The sequence below is a fragment of the Protopterus annectens genome, chromosome 4.part0 (genome assembly GCF_019279795.1).
Source record: "Protopterus annectens isolate FY-2018-M chromosome 4.part0, PAN1.0, whole genome shotgun sequence".
In the NCBI taxonomy this organism is placed as follows: domain Eukaryota; kingdom Metazoa; phylum Chordata; order Ceratodontiformes; family Protopteridae; genus Protopterus; species Protopterus annectens.
Window position 1 is genome coordinate 1,805,296,749 of NC_056733.1, and position 20,638 is coordinate 1,805,317,386.

Below are 20,638 nucleotides of genomic sequence, written 5' to 3' on the forward strand. Positions count from 1 at the left end.
GGACGGGAGAAAGAGGACAGATTCTAAATAATGCTCTTACAAACTTAGGAAGTTAATGAATAATATGATGTGGAGTCTTACATTCAAATGTTTGCCATTATTTAATGACTTTGAACATCAGCTCTTTACCAGGACAGTAGGAGGAACACACCTGATATATGAGGCACAAATCTGGGTATTCTGCAGATATCTGTTGAGTTGGGGTATGCTAACAGTATCCATGGACACTGATTTTGTTTTCAAAGTGCGGTATGGCACTTCCTGAGTGCAGGGGGTATGTTTACTGTGCAAGCAATGCTCAGATATGCCCCCTGCACTCATTCATGGATCGTGCCTGTGCAGGTTATACAGTAGCACACCTTCATGACTATGGAAGGCTCACTGCTGTGTTGCATGGGCATGATCTGCTCTGTGAGGAATGGCGCTATTCCTGCATGGTATTTAATGAATCCTGGGGGATATTTTGTCACAGCATTTAATATTTAAGTTGGCTTTTTGTTACTTAAATATGTACACTTTGACATGTTTTAATGGTATGCAAAATATTTGCATAAGATATAATTTCTAAGCCCCAACATTTTTTAAGCAATACAAATATATATTATAGATTATTTGGTTCATAAACATTTGTAAAATACCACATATGAGATAGTCTAATGGTGTTACTAGTAGAATTGGCACATTTTCATGTAATTGTTGTTCAACAGATAACTTATATTGCAAAAGTTAAACAAATGAATTATATTAATTTTCAGACTAAAGAAAATTTTCCTGATCTGATAGATTTTTATTTTATCTTATATGGCATCCAGGCAAGTTGTTTTACATTGGAGAATCTAAGATATTATTCAGGACAAGTATACAGGAACACATTAGCTGTACTAGAAGTAAGACACAGAAATTTCTGTGGCTGATCATTTTATTACTGAATACAGTGGTTATGTTTCCTAAGTAAAATATGTAACTTGGGACAAGTTTTATAAGATGAAATGGTAGATATCTTTTTATGTTTTGATACAATGTAAGGAATCAGTTTACAACTTAAAGTTCCATACACTGACGTTTTGGCTTAAATCAAAAAGCAAAATGAATGTTATTTTTGATAGGAAATATTTTAATTATTTGCATCTATAAATGAACATTATAAAAATATAATTATTTTATTTTATGGCTGATTGGTTAAAAGTTTGCATAAATGTGAGTACCCTTGCATTCTTCTTCCCTAGAGGAAATATGTCATTTTTTTTTTTGTGGAATAAAGCATGCCAGATGTTTTCATTATTCAAAGATTAGCAAATGAAAAAAAAAAAATACACTGGAACTGGTACATGAATAACAACACAGATAAAAAGAAAAACAACCAAGTACCCCAAGACTCAAAAAGTAGGATATTTTAATGTATGATTAAAGATCACAGTTAAGCACTTTCATCCTAATAGACATCTTCAGAACCATTGAATAAAAGAGGGAATCCGGTTAATGAATAAAAAGCAAGTTAAAAACACGCCCACAATAAGTCTACCAATCCAGAATTAATGATGAACACAATCACTGAGTGCAATAAACTTGCCAATATCCATAATACAATGTCATTCATTAAATGTAGGAAGCAAAATGAATCTAGACCATTTAAAAATACTACAAATTTCACTGACAATATCAGAGTGAACCCCTGGTAAATCCACTAATTAAAATCAAAATAGGAAATGTAGAAACAACCCCACTGCTGAGTAGGGATTGAAAAATGCTGTTCTCTAGATGTAAATGTAGAACAGTACAATAGTATCCCATACCTTATATGAAATAACACCAAGGAACTTTAATAGATGTCACTGTCATGACAAAAATAATTGAAAATGAAATAGTGCAACATGTGATTGATGCACTTTAAATTACAATTTTGAAGCTCTATTTTTCAATTTACTGAAAATGGAAATTGAGTCATTTAGTACAGGCTGGTTCATGGCATCCAAACGGATTTGCCAAACCATTACCTGATGTAACAAATAATTTTCCAGTTCCCTGTAGCTACATTGGCTTCAACTTGTCCAAACACACAAAAAATTTAATTCAAAAATCGTTATTTTCATATATTGGTAGTTGTCAACTACAAGGCCTTACATATAACCAGTTATTTTGTCAAGGTAGATATCTCATAGGACAGAAAAACTACTTCTAATCAACGGTTGCTGTATGGTAATGGAAGTAATGTTCATCCACTTCCATTTTATCACCTATAACAGTACATCTTCAATCATATTCTAAACTTCATTTTTTTCTGTCTCAGTGGAAGGAGATCAAAATTTTGAGACAGCAAGTTGTACACGAAATGGAACTAGTACATACAGGGCAGGGTAGCATCAAAGATTTGTGTAACCATGAAGTAATTTGATTTACAGCACTGCCCTTCTATCACAGCACTGCCCTTCTAAATGAAGAAAACATTTTAAAAGGCTTTCTACAGTAAAAGCTCAAGTCTTTTTTTTTTTTGCTTTACAGAAAGAACTGAGGGGAGAGTTGTGAATTTGTCAACTGTAACAAGCAGGTAAAAGCCAAAGTCTTTTCTTGCTCTTCACTTGAAAAGTTGATAGGGTGGGAGTGCAATAATGGGGACCATAACAGGTGCTAGATGAGCCAGCTATGTTTCTGAGGCCAGGTTCAGGTATTGGGGGAATATCCACTGACATATAAGTTCTGATCTGTGGGATTGTGGTTAGGTAAGCAATTAAGTATAAAAGGGAAGGATGATTAAAAAAACTGTTTGGGTGAGTAAGTCAAGAGCGAGTGGTTATGGCTGTGTTGTACCATGGCAATGGCTTGCTTGAGGACAGGTTGGGGAGAGCATGGGACATTTACTGGCTGTCAGTTATAAAAAAAAAAGAAATAACAATGATGATGATGATGATGATGATGATGATGATAGAACATATCATAATGGAACTCATAAACATATGACCCCATTCTGGAATTATAACTAAACCCACTAAACTAGGTATAAAGCCCTACATCACAAGATGGATTGCCAATTGGCTCACTGACAGAACCCACACTGTAAAAGTTGCAGACTCCAAATCAGACTTCAAACCAGTGACAAGTGGAGTACCACATGGTTCAGGCCTGGGACCTCTCCTGTTTGGTATCTACTTCTTTGAAGTACAGGCTAACACAGAAAGCATTTGGTTAATGAAGTTCGCAGATGACTGCAAACTAGGAGCCATAGTTGAGTCCTCAAATGATGTGGACATCCTACAGAAGGGCCTCACTGAGACAGATGCCTGGTGTCAGAGCCATGGCCTCAAGCTCAATGAGAAAAAGTGCATTGTCATCCCCTTTGGTAAAAACTTTGTACCCATGAACTACCACATAGGCGGCAGTCTACTTAACGCTGAATGCGCAATAAGAGACCTGGGGCCCCAGGTGGACAGTAGTCTCTTCTTTGATAATCACATTGCCACAGTAGTCAGGAAATCCTTCTATGTGGCAAACCTCATCACAAAATGTTTCTCATCTAAAAAAGAGGTCATTGTTCCCCTCTACTCGACACTCATTAGACCCATTATAGAGTACAATGCAACTTTTAGAATGTACCTCACAAGACATCTGCAGCAGCTGGAAAGGGCACAGAAGTACCTCACAAAGAGGATTACTGGCCTCAAACAGATGCCCTACACTGACCATCTCAAAAAATTCCAGCTTTACTCCATAGCATATCGCCTACTCCAAGGTGATCTCTACCTAACATATAAAGCTATGTCAAACCCAGAGCTGTTGGACATGTTACAACTAAAGAAATCACAATCCCTCCGAGCTACATACTCTAGGGACCTAAACCTTGTCACCAAAATAAACAGGACATGCTGGAGGGACAGATTCTTGTCCCAGAGACTTCCCATACTCTGGAACAAGCTACCTATCTATGTCAAGCAAAGTTCTTCATTAGCACTCTTCAAGAAAAATCTTGATAATTGGATGGGAAATAGGGAATACACCCCGGGGATCACTTCTGTGGCTCTGCTCAACAGAGGCACAGGAAAATAACTTTCTTGGGTAGCATAAGCCAGGGAACCTTGTTGGCTAGACTTACTTAGGCCCTTGGGCCGATAGTCTAGTACCTACCTATGAACCTATAAAAAAGAAGAAGAAGAAGTGGAGAAAGGGTTGATAAAAAGGATGTCATAATTACTCTTGGGCAGCATATTCATTTCACTGTCCAAAAAAAAAAAAAGGAGCCTAGCTGTTGTTCATGTGACTCTTTTCTATGGTCAGCCATCCCTTGGGATTGTGGTAACTCTGGTCTGGGGTGGGATTCAGTTAGTAAGTCAACTGGACTGAACTTAGGCCTTCAGGATGCTGTTGTGATGACTGCTTGGACTCAATGTACTAGGGTCATGAGGCATCAGTGGCATGATGTCCAGATTGCCATGGTGTCAGGCTGCATCATCCTGGGTCCTTGGGGTGGCACTGGAGAAACTATCAGTGAAGGGAATATTATACTGTGTATATCCTGGTCAAATGTTTGTATGAACAAATTGAAAAAATAATAAAGAATGATTATTGAAAAAAAAAAAAAAAGACAATTAACAATGAAGAAGTTAAAGAAATAGAAACTGAGGTTAAGGATTACCTGCAAAGTGAAGGATTTAGTGTAGAAAATCTAACTCTGATAACATTACAGCAGGATAGGGGAATGGATCCCCAAATTAAGGAGAAACAGTGGAGTGGGAAGCATCTGATCAGTTGCCATATGAAGATACGTTGGAGCCTTCTATAGAAAACCAGTACAAAAGTTCAGTTGGAGTTGCACAGAAAGAAAAGTAACAGGAAACCATAGTAACTCTATCACAGTCAATTTTCTGGAGTGATAGGCCAGTGAGTTTATTATTGTTATTTATTTATTTCCAGTTTGATTACCGGGGAAGTTATGAAAGAGCAATAGACAACACAGCACGCAACTGAAGATAATGTAGCACAGGAAGATGCTCTGGATCTTTCTATAGAATGCCCACAGGAAATGATGAACAAAAATGTCCCTTCAGTTTAGAAGAAAATGATCTAAGGGAAGACTTACTTAATTTAATAGAGATGGGCAGACATATTAAGATTAATGAAAGAAATAGATTACAGAAATTCATTAAAACCCCAAAAGTTAGAAGTTTGATAAAACAAATGAACACAGTCATTAGCACTGCTCATGGAGATTCATGCAATAGAAGTAAATACAATATAGTACTGTGCATCTGAGTTAATAACAGATAAAGTCTTACCACAAAAACAAAGGGCAATAAGGAAAAGGAAGGGGAGAAATCAAGCTATGTCATGGAAGTATCAGAGAAAACTATAAAGCAATTAAGACAAAAAGTGTCACTGTTAGAAGACTATAGACATGGGAACAGATCAACAAAAATATTCAGAAAGATAGACATGATAAAAAGCAATGTGCAGTATCAGAACAGATCAGAATCTATTGTGCCCTATCACAACTAATAAACTAAAAATATTAGCACAGGTAGAAAAACTTAGAGGAGACGTGCAGGTAAATATAAAGGAAAAGTACAAAATAAGCAGTGTATTGTTAACTCAAAAAGTTTTATAGAGAATTGGGAAACAAGGCAAAAGGAATTGAAATAGCACCAAAAGAAGAAGAAACAGATACATTTTGGAGAAACATCTATGAAGATCCATTGAACATAACTAAGATGCTAAATGGACAGAGGAAGTAAAAGAAAGAATAAGAAGTTCAAATGTACATGATATGAAATGGGATGAATTAATGGCCAGAGAGATTGAAACAAAGTAAAGAAAAGCTCCTAGTTGGAAAACCCCAGGCCCAGATGCAGTACCTAATTTCTGGCTAAAGGTATTAACATCTTTACATGAAGACTTAGCCATCAGTAAAAACTATTTATACGCGTACCCTGAACAGACAGCAACCTAGTTAACAATAGGAAAAACAATACTCCTATTTTAGTGTGAACCTGCAAGCTATCTAAAAAGTATAGACCAATAACTTGCCTTCTGATGATATCTAAACTGTAAACTGGAACTGATGCAGACAGAGTTTATAGTCATTTAGAAGAAAACTCAATCATGTCAGTAGAACAAAAGTGTAACAAAAGAAATTCATATGGATCAAAGGATCATTCATTGTTAAAAAATGCATAATGGAAAACTGCAAAAGGGAAGAATCTAAGTATGGCATAAATAGACTACAATAAAGCATTTCACAGCATCCTACATTCATGTTTAAAGGAGAAAAGAGTGTTTAAAATGTATAAGCTACATCCTACGCTGATCAATTACATTACAGTGACCATGAAACAGTGGCAAATCACTTTGCAGTTAAGCCATGATAAAGGACAAATTATTATTCTAGAGATAAAAATGCAAAGTGGGATATTTCAGTGTGACTCTTTGTCACTACTACTTTTTTGTTTTGCCCTTAACCCATTAAGCTGTCTGCTTAACAGATTAGATCATGGTTACAATTTGGCTCCCAGAAAACAACAAAGTGTAAAGGCTTAAAGAAATAGAAACTGAGGTTATGGATTACTGTAAAGTGTTGTGGGCGATTTAAAACTTTATGTCATTCATTAGATGAGGAACTGAAAGCACAACTGCAAGTGGTCAAATCTTTTTCTGATGAGATAAGAATGTCATTCGGTCTTGATAAATTTGCAAAAGCAACCTTTATAGCAAGAAAGCTGCAGCACCAAGAAAACATCATTTTGGGACAGGGATGTGACCTAAAAGAACATTTCATACAGAGCTAACGAAGGAAGGGCACTGAGCAAAACTCTGATCTGTGATATATAACACTAAGTATCTTTTTTTTGCTTATTTTTACTAGTTATTGCTTATTTGTAGATATTCATAGCACTTTTATTGTCTGCTGCATACTTTTTACTGTATTTTATAGCTATAAACTAATCTGCATGGTTATACTAAAATTGTCTGCCTCACAGGGCCTGATAAATAAGGTTTTTACTCTCACACTGTTTGTAAATCTTTTCTAGCTAGTTTCGCTGTGTGAGGTATTAGCTGGAAATTCTGTCTATTTGTTAAACATCTGTTTGTCTTTGTTCTGATTTACTGCCAAGGAGTGTATCATATAACTGATTTGTTTGTAGTTAAAAGCATTCTCTAGAGTATTCTTGCTCTTTTATCTGTTTAAAACTTTCATTTAAAGGCTCACTGCTGTTTTTTTACTGTAATAAACATTTCTGTAGTGTTTGTCTGCCTAAGTAGTGTAGGTAGTAGTAGTAGTAGTAATATTGTTCATAATCAGGCTTGTGTTCTGGGCTTAGTTGTTTGTTTGCAGATGCTGTGTTTCTAAGCACATGTTCCAGGTCATCTTAGTTTAGCAAAAGCCACTTTGCATTTCAGTGACAGTTGGGGTTACCTGGACTACGGCTTTGAGCAAGCACCTCATTGGTTCTTTTGACCTTTTTTTAAAGTTGTTTCAAGTTTCAACTTTTTGTTACTTAAGAAGTTACCTTGTGAGTGTTTCTGCCATTTCACACAGAGCTAATTGGACAAAGGGCACTGAGCAAAACTCTGATCTGTGATATATAACATTAAGTATCCTGTGTTTTGCTTATTTTTACTAGTTATTGCTTATTATAGATATTTATAGCGCTTTTATTGTCTGCTGCATACTTTTTACTGTATTTTATAGCGATAAACTAATCTGCATTGTCACACTAAAATTGTCTGCCAAACAGGGCCTGATAAATAAGGGTTTGACTGTCACACTGTTTGACATCTTCTCTAACTAGTTTCACTGTGTATGAGGTATTAACTGGAAATTTTCTCTATTTGTTAAACATCTGTTTGTTTGTTCTGATTTCCTGCCAAGGAGTGTATCATATAACTGATTTAGTTTCCCACCATTCCTCCCTATTGGTATCCTGTTCTTATACTTGGTGGTTTTGCAGTTGCCCGTCCCTAATGTAAATTTGATCTGGGACACTCCTCCCAGTCTAGTATCATTAGCTCATTCTACATAATGCAGAGAAAACATTTGAGAAGGCCAACACATGTAGTTTCTTAACCTTAAATTATCTTCTGCTCCTCCTTTCTCCCTTTCCACTTCACTAAAAAAAAAATTCAAATTCTAAGCTTGTTTCCTGCTTTTCCTGTAACAAGTCTAGTCCAGATACAGATTTGTTGTATCCAGGACTGTTTGTATGTTTCTGAGCCCCCCCCAAGCCTTTCTGTGTTGGAGAGAAGCCTTCTAGCTTATTAGTGTGAGTGGTAAGTACTAGGTAACCTATCTACCACAAGAAGAGTGGTTTCTGGCCTAGAAATTGTAGTTTATTGGCTGTTTGGGCAGTTGTTCCATCTCTTTCAACTTTGTGGTTTAAAAGCCTGCATTTTCACTTGTTTCCCGTCTTTACTGTAACTAGTCTTGTCCATATACAGATTTGCTGTATCCAGGACTGTTTGTAAGCTTTTGAGTGGTGCCAAAGTCTGCTCTTCAATTTTCCCTTAGATCTACTAGTTCTCTCCTCTTCTGCACTTTTACTAGCTTATTAGTGTAGCACTTTACCAGACTTCTTGTAGCAATTATTGTAGCACACGAAAGTGCTACCAGCACTAAATATTCTACAAGGAATCAGCTCCAGTACTTATTATTAATGCCCACCCCTCCAGACATGTCTAAAGGTCAGTTCCCTGTGCTTTCTCCAATTAAACTGGTGAACTTTGGCATCTTGAGGCAATGTAGCAACTGCCTCATGTACACTGACAACCCTCTCCTCTTACCTCCCAACACTCAGACTTGCGAGAGATGTACTTATATTGCCAAATTGAAAGCCACACATTCTCCAGCCAAGACCGGAATAGCTGGTCAAGAGGAGAAGGTCAACACTTGTGCCACACCATATGGAACACATAGCCCTCCAGAACACACACCAGCACTGCCTTCACATAAAAACACAAACCGCACACCCACATCACAGAGGGTCTCAATAAATATCTACCCAAACAGCAGAGACCTACAAGGCAGAAACACACTCAACCACCACAACACAACACTAATCACAAGACACATATCTCTCCTAAACAGTGTGCCACTCAACAAAAGCCCCTAAGGCAAAACAGCATCCCCAACACACTATTCATAGGTGACTCAATAGTGAGGCACACTGATGTCCCACTCACTAGGTTGAATAAGGAGAAAGTTACTGTCAGCTGCATGTCAGGCACCAGGATCCACCACATAGCCCACTCAGGTCCCTCAACAACTGGTACAAATATGACTATGTCATTGTACATGTGGGTGTTAATGACCTGAGACGTACCTCCCTGGATGATATGAGAAGACACATGGAGGAGCTCTCGGATTATGTAGCCCAGATGGGTATGACCCTAGCCCTGAGCATCATCCTACCATCACCCAGAATTATACCAAAGTGCAAGCAGAAAATGATTGACTTCAACAATTGTCTAAGTTTCTGGTGTCATTCTAAGGGGATCTGGTATCTGTCTGCCTCTAATGACATGATTGACAGACTTTGATGCTTTGCCAGAGATGGCCTGCATCTGTCACCCCTGGGCTTCTGGATACTGGCCAAGGCTCTTGCCAGCCCCATAGTGCCTTTTTTAGGTGGTGCTCCAAAGACAAAATTACCACCATAACAGCTACAAAAAAATGCAATCTGATAGTCATGCTGCACAATGCTAGAAGTCTAAATCTCAAAATGCACTCACTCAAAGCACTCCTTAAAATGCAAACATCGACATTTGTACTGTAACAGAGACCTGGTTCAAGGCAGCAGAAAGCATCCCTGCACTACCAGGCTATAACAAATTCCACACCTTTTAGCCCCAGAACTTGGACCAAAGCTCCAAAGGTGGTGGTGTTTCCATATTCATAAAGGATGCACACACCTCCAGACTGGTAGCCCAACATAACGCATCTGAGATACTTCAGGTGCAGTAAACGTTGGTTAAGACAGTGATTCAGGTTATAGCCTGCTATAGATCCCAACCAAGTTCCAGGACTCACACTCCACATTCCTAAGCACCCTGGAGAATATTAGGGTCCAACCTAACACTCTCATACTGGGTGACTTCAACTACCCCTCCATTAACTAGGAAAACTACTCATTTACCAATACACTTGCCCAACGTTTCCAGGAATTCATTAATTCCAATTCCCTGGATCAGCTCAATCTTACCCCCACTAGATGAAGCAACATCCTTCATCTGGTCATTACTAACATTGATGACCGTTGCTCTACACCAGTAGTCAACGCCTCCCTGGTTAGATCCAGGCCATAAACTAATTACCTTGGAAATCCATATCCCTCCCACCCCCCGTAAAGGTAACCACCATGAAAAACTTTTCAAAAGCTAATTTTGGGCTCCTAAAAACAGAGGTGGCCAACTTCATGGCACCTATGCAAATGGAAGAATAGTTGCATGACCGCCGAATCATACACCAATGTACTGTACGACCGCATACATAAATGCATGCCATACCCAATAGAACCAAGATGCTCTCCTCCAAAAAAAGGAAGCCAGTCTGGTGGTCCTCTACCATAAACAAACTCTACAACAGAAGGAGGAAACTGATGCAGAATAAGGTGAAGTTCCCAAACTGGAAAAAATCCCTTATTAGCCTCAACTAAAAATTGAGATCCCTCATCAGATCCTCTAAAGCTAGCTATGAAAACAGAATTGCAGCAGATAATAAAGGCAACCACAATGCCTTCTATAGTTATGCAAAGAATCCCCACGGCAATACTCAGATTTGCTCTGAGCTACTGCACAATGGTACCGCCTATACCGAGCCAACAGATATTGCCAATACACTGGCCGATAGATTCAGTGCCAACTTTACCCCCCCAAAGGGACCAGTCACAATACCAGTAGACTGCCTGGCACCCAGTATTACTGCTGCACAGCTTAAAACAGCACTGTGCAAGGCCAAGAATACAGCTTCTATGGGAACTGACAATATCCTTGGCTGTGTTCTACATGAACAACAGAGTGAACTGGTACCTCAACTGTGTGACCTGTTCAATCATAGCCTCACTTCAGGGTTTGTCCCTACCAAATGGTGTACTGCTACAGTCATCCCTCCCCACAAAGGAGGAGTGACTACAGACCCTGGGAGCTATCACCCCATTAGTCTGACGAGTCTGATATGCAAAGCTATAGAACGCATCATCATGGACCTAATAAACAAGGATATAGGGAATCTCCAAGCTCTGGATCCCACACAGTTTGGTTTTCTGAAGGGTAGATCATGGCTGCTCAACTTGGTCAACTTCTTGGAGTCAGTCACCAGAGGTGGGGATGAAGGCAAGATGGGTCATACAGGCTATCTTGATCTGGCCAAGGCCTTTGATACCATTCCCCACTCAGAAATCATAGAAAAACTCACTAAGTAAGGCATCAACCCCTATATCACTAGGTGGGTTGCAAACTGGCTCACAGGTAGAACCCAGAGTGTGAAAGTAGCTGACTCCAAGTCAGACTGCTGACCAGTCACAAGTGGAGTCCCACAGAGTTCAGGCCTGGGTCCTTTCCTATTTGGTATCTACTTCTCTGATGTCCAAGCCAACATGAAGGGATTCTGGCTGACAAAGTTTGCAGACAATTGCAAGTTGGGAGATATTAATAATTCCCTGAGTGATGTTGACATCCTACAGAAAGGCCTCACTGAAACCAACGACTGGTGTCAGAACCATGGCCTTAAGCTCAATGCCAAAAAATGTGTCATCATCCCCTTTGGGAAAAACCCGGTTCCCATGAATTACCACAATTATGGTAGTCCACTGAATACAGAAGGTGTTATAAGAGATCTGGGAACACAGGTTGACAGCAACCTCTCTTTTGACAACCACATTATCACTGTCATCAGAAAGTCCTTTCATGTGGCACATTTCATTACTAAGGGTTTTGCATCCAGGAAGAAAGAGGTCATTGTTTCCCTCTACTCTTCCCTCATTAGGCCAATCATTGAGTACAATGCCCTATTTGGCATGTATCTCTCTAGACACCTGCAACAACTGGAGAGGCTGCAAAAGTACCCCACAAAGAGGATCCTAGGCCTTAAACACTTGTCCTATATGGACAGACTCAAAAAACTCCAACTATTCTCTGTCTCATATCACCTACTTAGAGGCGATCTCTACTTGACTTACAAATCTATGTCTGACCCAGCACTGTTAGAAATGCTGCATCTAAAGAAATCCCAATCCCTCCACAACACATGCTCCAGAGACTTCAACCTCATTACCACAATCAACAGAACATGCTAGAGGGACATGTTCATAACCCAGAGACTGCCCATGCTGTGGAATAGACTTCCATACATGTCAAGCAGAGCACCTCGCTTGCCCTCTTTAAGAGAAATCTTGATGAGTGGATGGGAAATAGAAAATTCACCCGGGGGATCACTCCAGTGGCTTTACTTGACAGAGGCACTGGGAACTAAGGTCAGGTGGCAAGATGCCAAGGTAATCCTATGGGCTAGGCTTGTAAAGGCTCCAGGGCCATTAGCCTAGTACACACCTATGAACCTAAGAACTTGAGCAAGGGGAATACATAAATATTTGTGAATTGATGAAGGATCAACAATAAAACATAAACAAATGAGAATAAAACTTAGGAATATTTTAGAAGACTAAAATTAATAATGAAAATCGCGTTGACATCTATAAACAAAGTCCAAGATATAAACCAATTTGTTCTTCCTATTCTAACTTAAAGGTTTGCAGTGAGTGACTGGCCCCAAAAGGTGTTGGTTGAGTTGAACAGGAAAACAAGAAGGATGCTTCATGCTTATCAAATGATTTATAAAAATCAGTGTATACCAATATAATATATTCCCCATTCTGTAGGAGGTATGGGACTTCTCAAAACTGATTACATGTATAGATCTGCACTCATAGGACTGCATACATATCTGCATCACAAGACCCAAATGTAGTGAACATTTTAAAACATGAGAAGAATAAGCCTAAGATGAATTTCCAGCTTAGTTTAGCAGAAGCATATAGGTGGCAAGCAGGAATGGAAATCAAACCGGAAGTAGATAAAAAGTCAGGCAGCAACTGAATGTGCTAAAAAACAAAGACTGTAAGGAGAAGGATCAGATGAGAAGGCAAGAAATGTGGAAAATTCATAAATATGGTTGCAAGTATGAATGACCTCATATTGATCAGGATCCAACACAGGAGTAGTTAAGGAGAGGTAAATTTAAACCAAAAAATGAAAGGTTAATATTGGTGGCCCAAGATAGTGGACTACATAACATGTTGGTTTACAAAGTGCATTGAACGTGTGGGAGAAACAGACAAATTTAATGTAGGTTTTGTAAAACAGAATTGGAAACAGTCGCACATCTTGTTGCTGGTTATGACATACTAATTGCAGAAGGACTATATAATAATGTGGCCAGACTGTTGCATTAGGGATTGTGCAAATATTATAATATTGACATAGCTGAAAAACACTGGAAACCTGAGCCACAAAGCATTACAGAAAATGATGAAGTTTCTATTAGATGGGATCACCCATTACCAACAGTTCAAAAATAGATGTGAGGAAAAACAGATATAGTAGTCCATGAAAAGTAGACAAAAGTAGCATTGATCATTAAAATTGCTATACCCAGTGACTATAGAGTCTTATATACAGAGAGACATGAAGTCATAAAATACCAAGATTTGCAGGCAGAAACAAATGCAATGTGGAAGTAGGATACCCAGACTGTTTCAATAGTAGTAGGAGCAATGGGTCTTACAAAACGAATTTACAGTCATCCTTAGATATGTTACTGATATATGCAATTCTGTATGAATTGCAGAAGGAGTCATTACCAGGCACAATGCAGGTGCAGCGAAGAGCACTTCTGGCTAACATCAAAGACTGAAACAATACCAATTTCATGAACTTTAATCATACTTTGACTTAGGAAGAAACCCAAAAGGCTTGGAGAAATTAAAAAGGAGGGTAAAGTGCAATGTAAAACAAAAAAGGAAAGAATAAGAAGGAGGAGGAGTAGAGGAAAAAACAGGAGTATTTAATGGGAACTTGTGGGGGCAAATAAATGGCAACCAGGTGTGCAGTTCAAAGCAGGACTTGAATAGGCTTTCTTGGTTAGCTGTTTGTGCAGATCATAGAAAGGCATGTAGTGCATGGGTTTGTAGATGGGAGGGATGAGTGATAATAATATCTATCTATCTATCTATATATATATATATATATATATATATATATATATATAGAGAGAGAGAGAGAGAGAGAGAGGGGGGAAATAAATCAATAAAACAAAGCAAGCAAAACTGGGATAGTGTGATATGGGTGCAGCTGAACTGCCTTTGGGAGACATCAGTCAAATGCACTTCATTGATAGTATTCAGCCCACAGTGAGAGTTTTTTTGTCAAATAAGAGAGAGAGAGAGAGAGAGAGATGCCAATGAATCCAGCATATTGTAAGGGATGAGTGATAATATCTATATATCTATATATATATCTATATCTGTATATATATATATATATATATATATATATATATATATATATATATATATATATATATATATACTGCTGAGGCCTTCACTGATTTCCACTGATTGCCTCTCTGGTTTCTTTGCATTCCACCTGGTTTACACCCCCTTGTCTTCTCCTATCCCCCAATACAAAGTCTATAGAATCCTGCCTGCTGAGCTGAGCATGGAGCTTTTATTTTTTTCACCTCACCTCAGGACACAAACAAGTGCTCCCAAGCAATTGCTTTCTGCTGGTAAGTAGCCATTTAGACCTCAGGAATTTGTTTTTAAAAGTGTTCAGATTTGTATTTTCTTTTTTTTCTTTTTCTTTTGTCTTGTTGAGCCGCTCTGTCTCTGTTATGCCTCGGCTCTCTCTGCCCTGCCCCCTACCCCCCCCCCCCTTTCCCTATCCCCCTCTACCCTACCTCTACCACAGCCACCCTCACATCACCACACCCACAGCTCTCACCTCCACATATCACATTATACCACACCAACTTACTCCACACAAAATACTCCCAATCACTCTCATTCCCACTAGGCATTTTTACATCACCCACACTACTTCCCCATCCACATATAGTGCAACCCTATAATTCCTATTCAGACCCCCCCCACCTAGAAACAACTTAAACTTTATAACCATGACTATCACACAACTAAGTGTAGTCTGTCTTCTCATAATTCTTTACAGCACCACAAGTTATCACTCTAACAATATCCCTAAACTTAGTAGCACAACACTGCATTATGAACTCTCGTATACAGACACCACACATTATAATAATATCTGCCCACAGTTATTCAAGAGCTACATAATGGACCAATTCAGGACTAAACACATATGCTCTCATTCCTACTCCAAAAAATCACAATACTTTCTCACACTCCTCACCAATCTCCAACATATGTATAACCATTTTAACTCCAGGCTCACCATAAGTGGGGATATCCACCCCAACCCAGGCCCAAATCCATCCTGTCCAACTCAAACTGCTCCAACCCAAATGTCAGAACATAACATCCCCACTTTCTTCATCCCTGGGCAAATCAACAACAGCAGCAAAACCAACCATCTTTTAATGCTAAATATTAATATTAGAAGTATCAAAAATAAAATACCTGAACTCCAGGCCACAATAGCACACTACTCCCCAGACATAGTTGCTTTAACAGAAACCTGGCTAAATAAAAACATAGCTCACTCAGAAGTTCTCCCTACCGGCTACAATATCATTAGACAAGACAGACCACTTCGTAAAGGGGGTGGAACTGCCTTACTGTACAAGTCAAACTTAACTGTCTGTCAATTACCAAACGCCTACCCCTCCCCCAATAATTGTGACATACTTATCTCACAACTTCAACTTCACCCTAAATAGGTCATCACCACAACTGTGATCTATATTCCACCTGGTAATACACCTGCTAGCCTTGAAGACTTCTTATCCTGGTGTTCATCCACATACTCACAAGAAACCCTTATTCTGGGGGACTTCAACCTAGATTGGTTCACCTGTATATCAGAACCACCAATTAATCTAATAAATCTCCATGGCTACCAGCAGCTAGTCCAAATTCCATCTGGATGTGATGAAACATCTAAAAGGGAATCCATCCTTGACTGGGTCCTAACTAACAACCCCACATTGTACCCTCACACAGGCAGTCTCCCAGACACCTTAAGTGACCACAACATAATATACTTTATACGTAGTAGAACAAGCATATGCAAAACCACTAACTATATATCCACTAGAAACACAAAAAAAATCTCTCCTGAGGTCCTCAACACTTTACTCTGTAACTGTGACTGGACCCCCCTAAAAACACTCCCACTTGACCAGGCTGTAGCATATTTCAACAAAACATTTCTACAACACCTAGACACTGTCGCTCCATTGTGAAAAATCAAGGTTAGAACCTCTACAAACCCCTGGCTCAGTAAAGAAACCAAACAAATCCTCAAGTCCAGAGACACTGCCTGGCTTTACTATAAAAAAAAAACAAAGAAACACAAAGTCTAACTAAGTACCAAGAACTGTGCAACCGTGCAAAAAAATGCATTAGATGGACAAAAAATCCTACTACACAACATTACAAACTAAATACCAACACAACCCGCAAAAATTTTGGAAAAATGTAAACCAGCTACTAAAATCCACCCAAAAGGCTACCCCCAAACCAACCACCCCTGACACTAAAGTTCCCATCGAAACACAATTCATCTCCCACTTTGTGCACTCAATTCTATCCTTAGTATCACAGGACAGCTCCTTCCTCACTATGCCCCCAACACAAATAACACTAATACAAGCTTTACCCTCAAAACAGTTTCCACCACTTCAATCAAAAGCATACTCTCCAAACTAAAAACCTCATCAACAGCAGCCGACCTACTCCCCAGCTATTTCTTGAAACTCACAGCAGATGCTATTGCTATCCCAGTCTCCACTCTCATAAACAGATCAATTGTTGAAAACTATGTGCCCAAACTCTGGAAAATATCCTATGTTATACCTATACATAAATGCGGGACCTCCTCTGAACTTAATAACTACAGATCCATTGCTGTACTTTCCCCCCTGGCCAAAATCCTAGAAAAATGCATCCATACCAAGATGCTAAACTATCTCCTAGACAGCAACATCCTGTCACCTACTCAGCATGATTTGAGACCTGCCCATAGTACCACTACAGCCCTCCTCTGCTTCACAGACACAGTAAACCATCTCAAAAATGAAGGCCTACAAGTGTCAACTCTTTTTTTTGGATATGTGCAAAGGATTTGACACAGTCTCACACCAAATCCTGCTAAACAAACAACACCAATATCATCTATCAAATTCCACTCTTACCTGGTTCCAAAGCTACTTAACTGACAGGTACCAAGCTGTGAAATGGGAAAATTCTCTCTCTACTCAGCTGCCCATAACTATAGGAGTCCCACAGGGTTCTATCTTAGGACCAGTACTATTCACAGTCTTCACAAATTACCTCCATACATCCACACAGCATGCATCTATAATTCAGTATGAAGATGACACTATCTTAATCTGTGCCGCACAAAACATTCCCACCCTCCTGCAAACAACTTAACTAGCATTCTCTGACATTGAAAACTACCTTACCAAAGCCCAACTTATCCTCAATCCAAAGAAAACTCAGCTTATGATTATAACCAGCTCTAACAAAAACACTAACAGTCAATTCACTATCTACTCAACTAATGCTACTCTAATTGCTCCAGTGGCACAGGCTAGGCTATTGGGAATAACCATAGACTCCCACCTAAAATTTGATAGTCATCTCAACTTAACTATTAAAAAAGTACATGCCAAACTGAGGTCGCTCTACTGTATCAAACCATTTCTTACCAACAACACAAGATCAGCCATTGCTCGCTCCCAACTTATATCCACCCTACTATATGCATCTCCCATTCTGACTAATCTCAACAAAACTGAACTAAGCAAAATGGAAGCCTACTATAACAGAATTGCCCACTTTGCTGCAAATTGCTCATATAGAACTCATCACTATACTGCTTTGAGACAGCTCCACTGGCTTGAACTGCCCAACCTCCTAACCTACAATCAGCTCTGCCTCTGTCATTCTATCTATTACCTCCCCAATAAGTGTCCTGCCCTCAAAAACCTAGTAGAACATCACTCAGCCAAAAGGCCTCTTAGATCATCAAGCAAACTACTACTAGAAGTCACCAACAGCTACAATAGCTTTGGAGATGCACTATATAGTAGTTCAGTGGCTACAAAATGGAACTCTGTCCCTACAAGCATTCAAAACACATCATCCAAAGCCTCCTTTAAAGACCTCATCAGGCAACATCTCAAGGAAAGTTGGCAGTGCCATGATTGCTCCCCAGGCTAGTGAAAGCAGATCACACATACATACAAAATCTAGAGCACTTGATAATAGTTTTCAATCTTACTCACAAACACTGGCTAATTTACAATGTATGTACTGTACCTGTGTACTATGTATGTATTCTACCTATGTTCCAAATTTCAGCTGTACATCACAAATCTATTAATTACCTTTATTTTTAAAATGAATATTATTGCATTTGTTCTCTCCACTGTAACTGTTTATGTGCCGCATGCCACTGTAAAAACATGTCTCCTGTAATTTGTGTGTATACTGATCATGTCTAAATAACTAAATGCGTCTGTAATTTTTCTTTGTGGAGCTTTTCTCACTGGGCCTCTGCTGAAAAAGGGCCTTTTTGGCTCAGACACCCCCGGTTAACAAATGTAAAATAAAATAAAAATAAAATAAAAATATTGCAGAAGCTGAGAAGCAAGGGGCTAAGGATCTGACAGTGGCCTTGACTGCATTCGGTAAGAGGTAACAGAGCCTTTTCAGACTGAGGTTGTGGGACAATTGGTTATTAGGGCTTATGTATTATATGACAGTGATCCTAGAGAAAGATCCTATGCAGGGCTTGTGGCTAATAGCTTATTTTGTGATGATTCACAAAGCTCAGAAGTTGAGAGGGGGTAATGCTTGGCTGTATTAAGACCAATGTTTCAAGGTGAAGGCATTGAATAGTATCTGATGTTAGGAATGCCTATATACAGATACCTTGTTGAGGAATATGATCTACAAGGTGGGGGGATGTCAGCATAGTACTTGAGAAGATATGTCAGACAAACCCAGCGTGTGTTGGATTTTAATGCAGGTTGGAAAAGCTGAAGTAAGTGTAGGTTTGTGCATTCTTGTTCTCATTGTGGAGGTTCTTATGCAGATTTGATGCTGGTGCAAGGAGATGAGTTCAGGGGATTGTGCTGCCATGGGATCTCAGGATGACAGGATATTGCTAGCCTTCAGGGGAGAGGTTCATTTAGAGGTTGGATAGGTCAACCCACTTTGGGGGAGGGGCAGCCAACCAGCCATCTCACTTTCCTATTAAAGTTGAGCTATTCTCGCATTGTTTATCAGGGTACTCTGAGTGTTGTAGATGAATTGGTTAGGAGGTTTACGCAGACTTTTTCTGTTAAGTTGTCATTTGTTGGGAAAGTGTTTAACTCTGTGATAATCTCAGATCAATAAATGGGAAAGAGCATATTATCCTGGAAGTTTTACAGAAAGAGGTCCAGGCAGGATGGATCTTAGGCCCATTTGAGTGCCTTCCATTTCAGGAGTACAGAATATCATGCCTAGGGTTTGTGTCCAAGAAACAGCCCAGGGTAGACCAGCTTATTGTACCTTTTTTCATTTTTTTATATTTTTCCCCTAACAGATTTGTTTTTCAATTGAATTGTAAAGGTTATAGGTAACATTAAAGGGGGGAAGAGTTCTGAAATGATTTATTGTGGTCTAATATTTTATATTACAAAAATCTGGCATTTTAATAGGGGTGGGTAAACTTTTTTTATCCACTGTAATTATAATAAAACAAGTACATTATTAATTAATAGAAAATTTTAAAAAATCTTAGAAAAATATTCTAACTTCAATTGGAATAGCAATGAAATGAAGTAAATTGGTATAACCATTATGTCTAATAGTAAATAAATGGTACAAACAAACTTTCAACAGATTGTTGATCAAATTTTAAGTTTAGTCACAAATTGGAACACATTCTTCTTTACCATTGAAGAATGATTAATGCTTATTAAGATGATAATTCTCCCTATAATATTATCTTACAATCTTTAGTGCTATCTCCATCAAAAAAATGATGAAGAACATAAATAATATTCTACTTACATTTTTTGTCATCCTAATAAACAAATAGTTTCCTTTGATTGTAAAAGTTATATTGTGGTGGATAAATTCATGTTATGATTCAAAATGGAAACAAATACAATAAATATTATTAGGAAATAATGAATATATCACAGCCAGTCAAACAAATAGTACCTAATAGTTTTATCTGTTTTGAAAAGATTTCTGTATAAATGGTATTGTACCCTCTTCTCAGATTCCCTCTTTCCAAAATTTCACATATTTTAACCATTTTATTAAAGACTTAATATTTCTATATTTCTAATTGCGTGTACAAATGACTTCTTAGAAACTCCTAACTTCAGCAAAATGCTAGTATTGAAACAACAAAGTAATTTCATTTATTGGCATCAATTGTTAAATGGCACTGATATGGATAT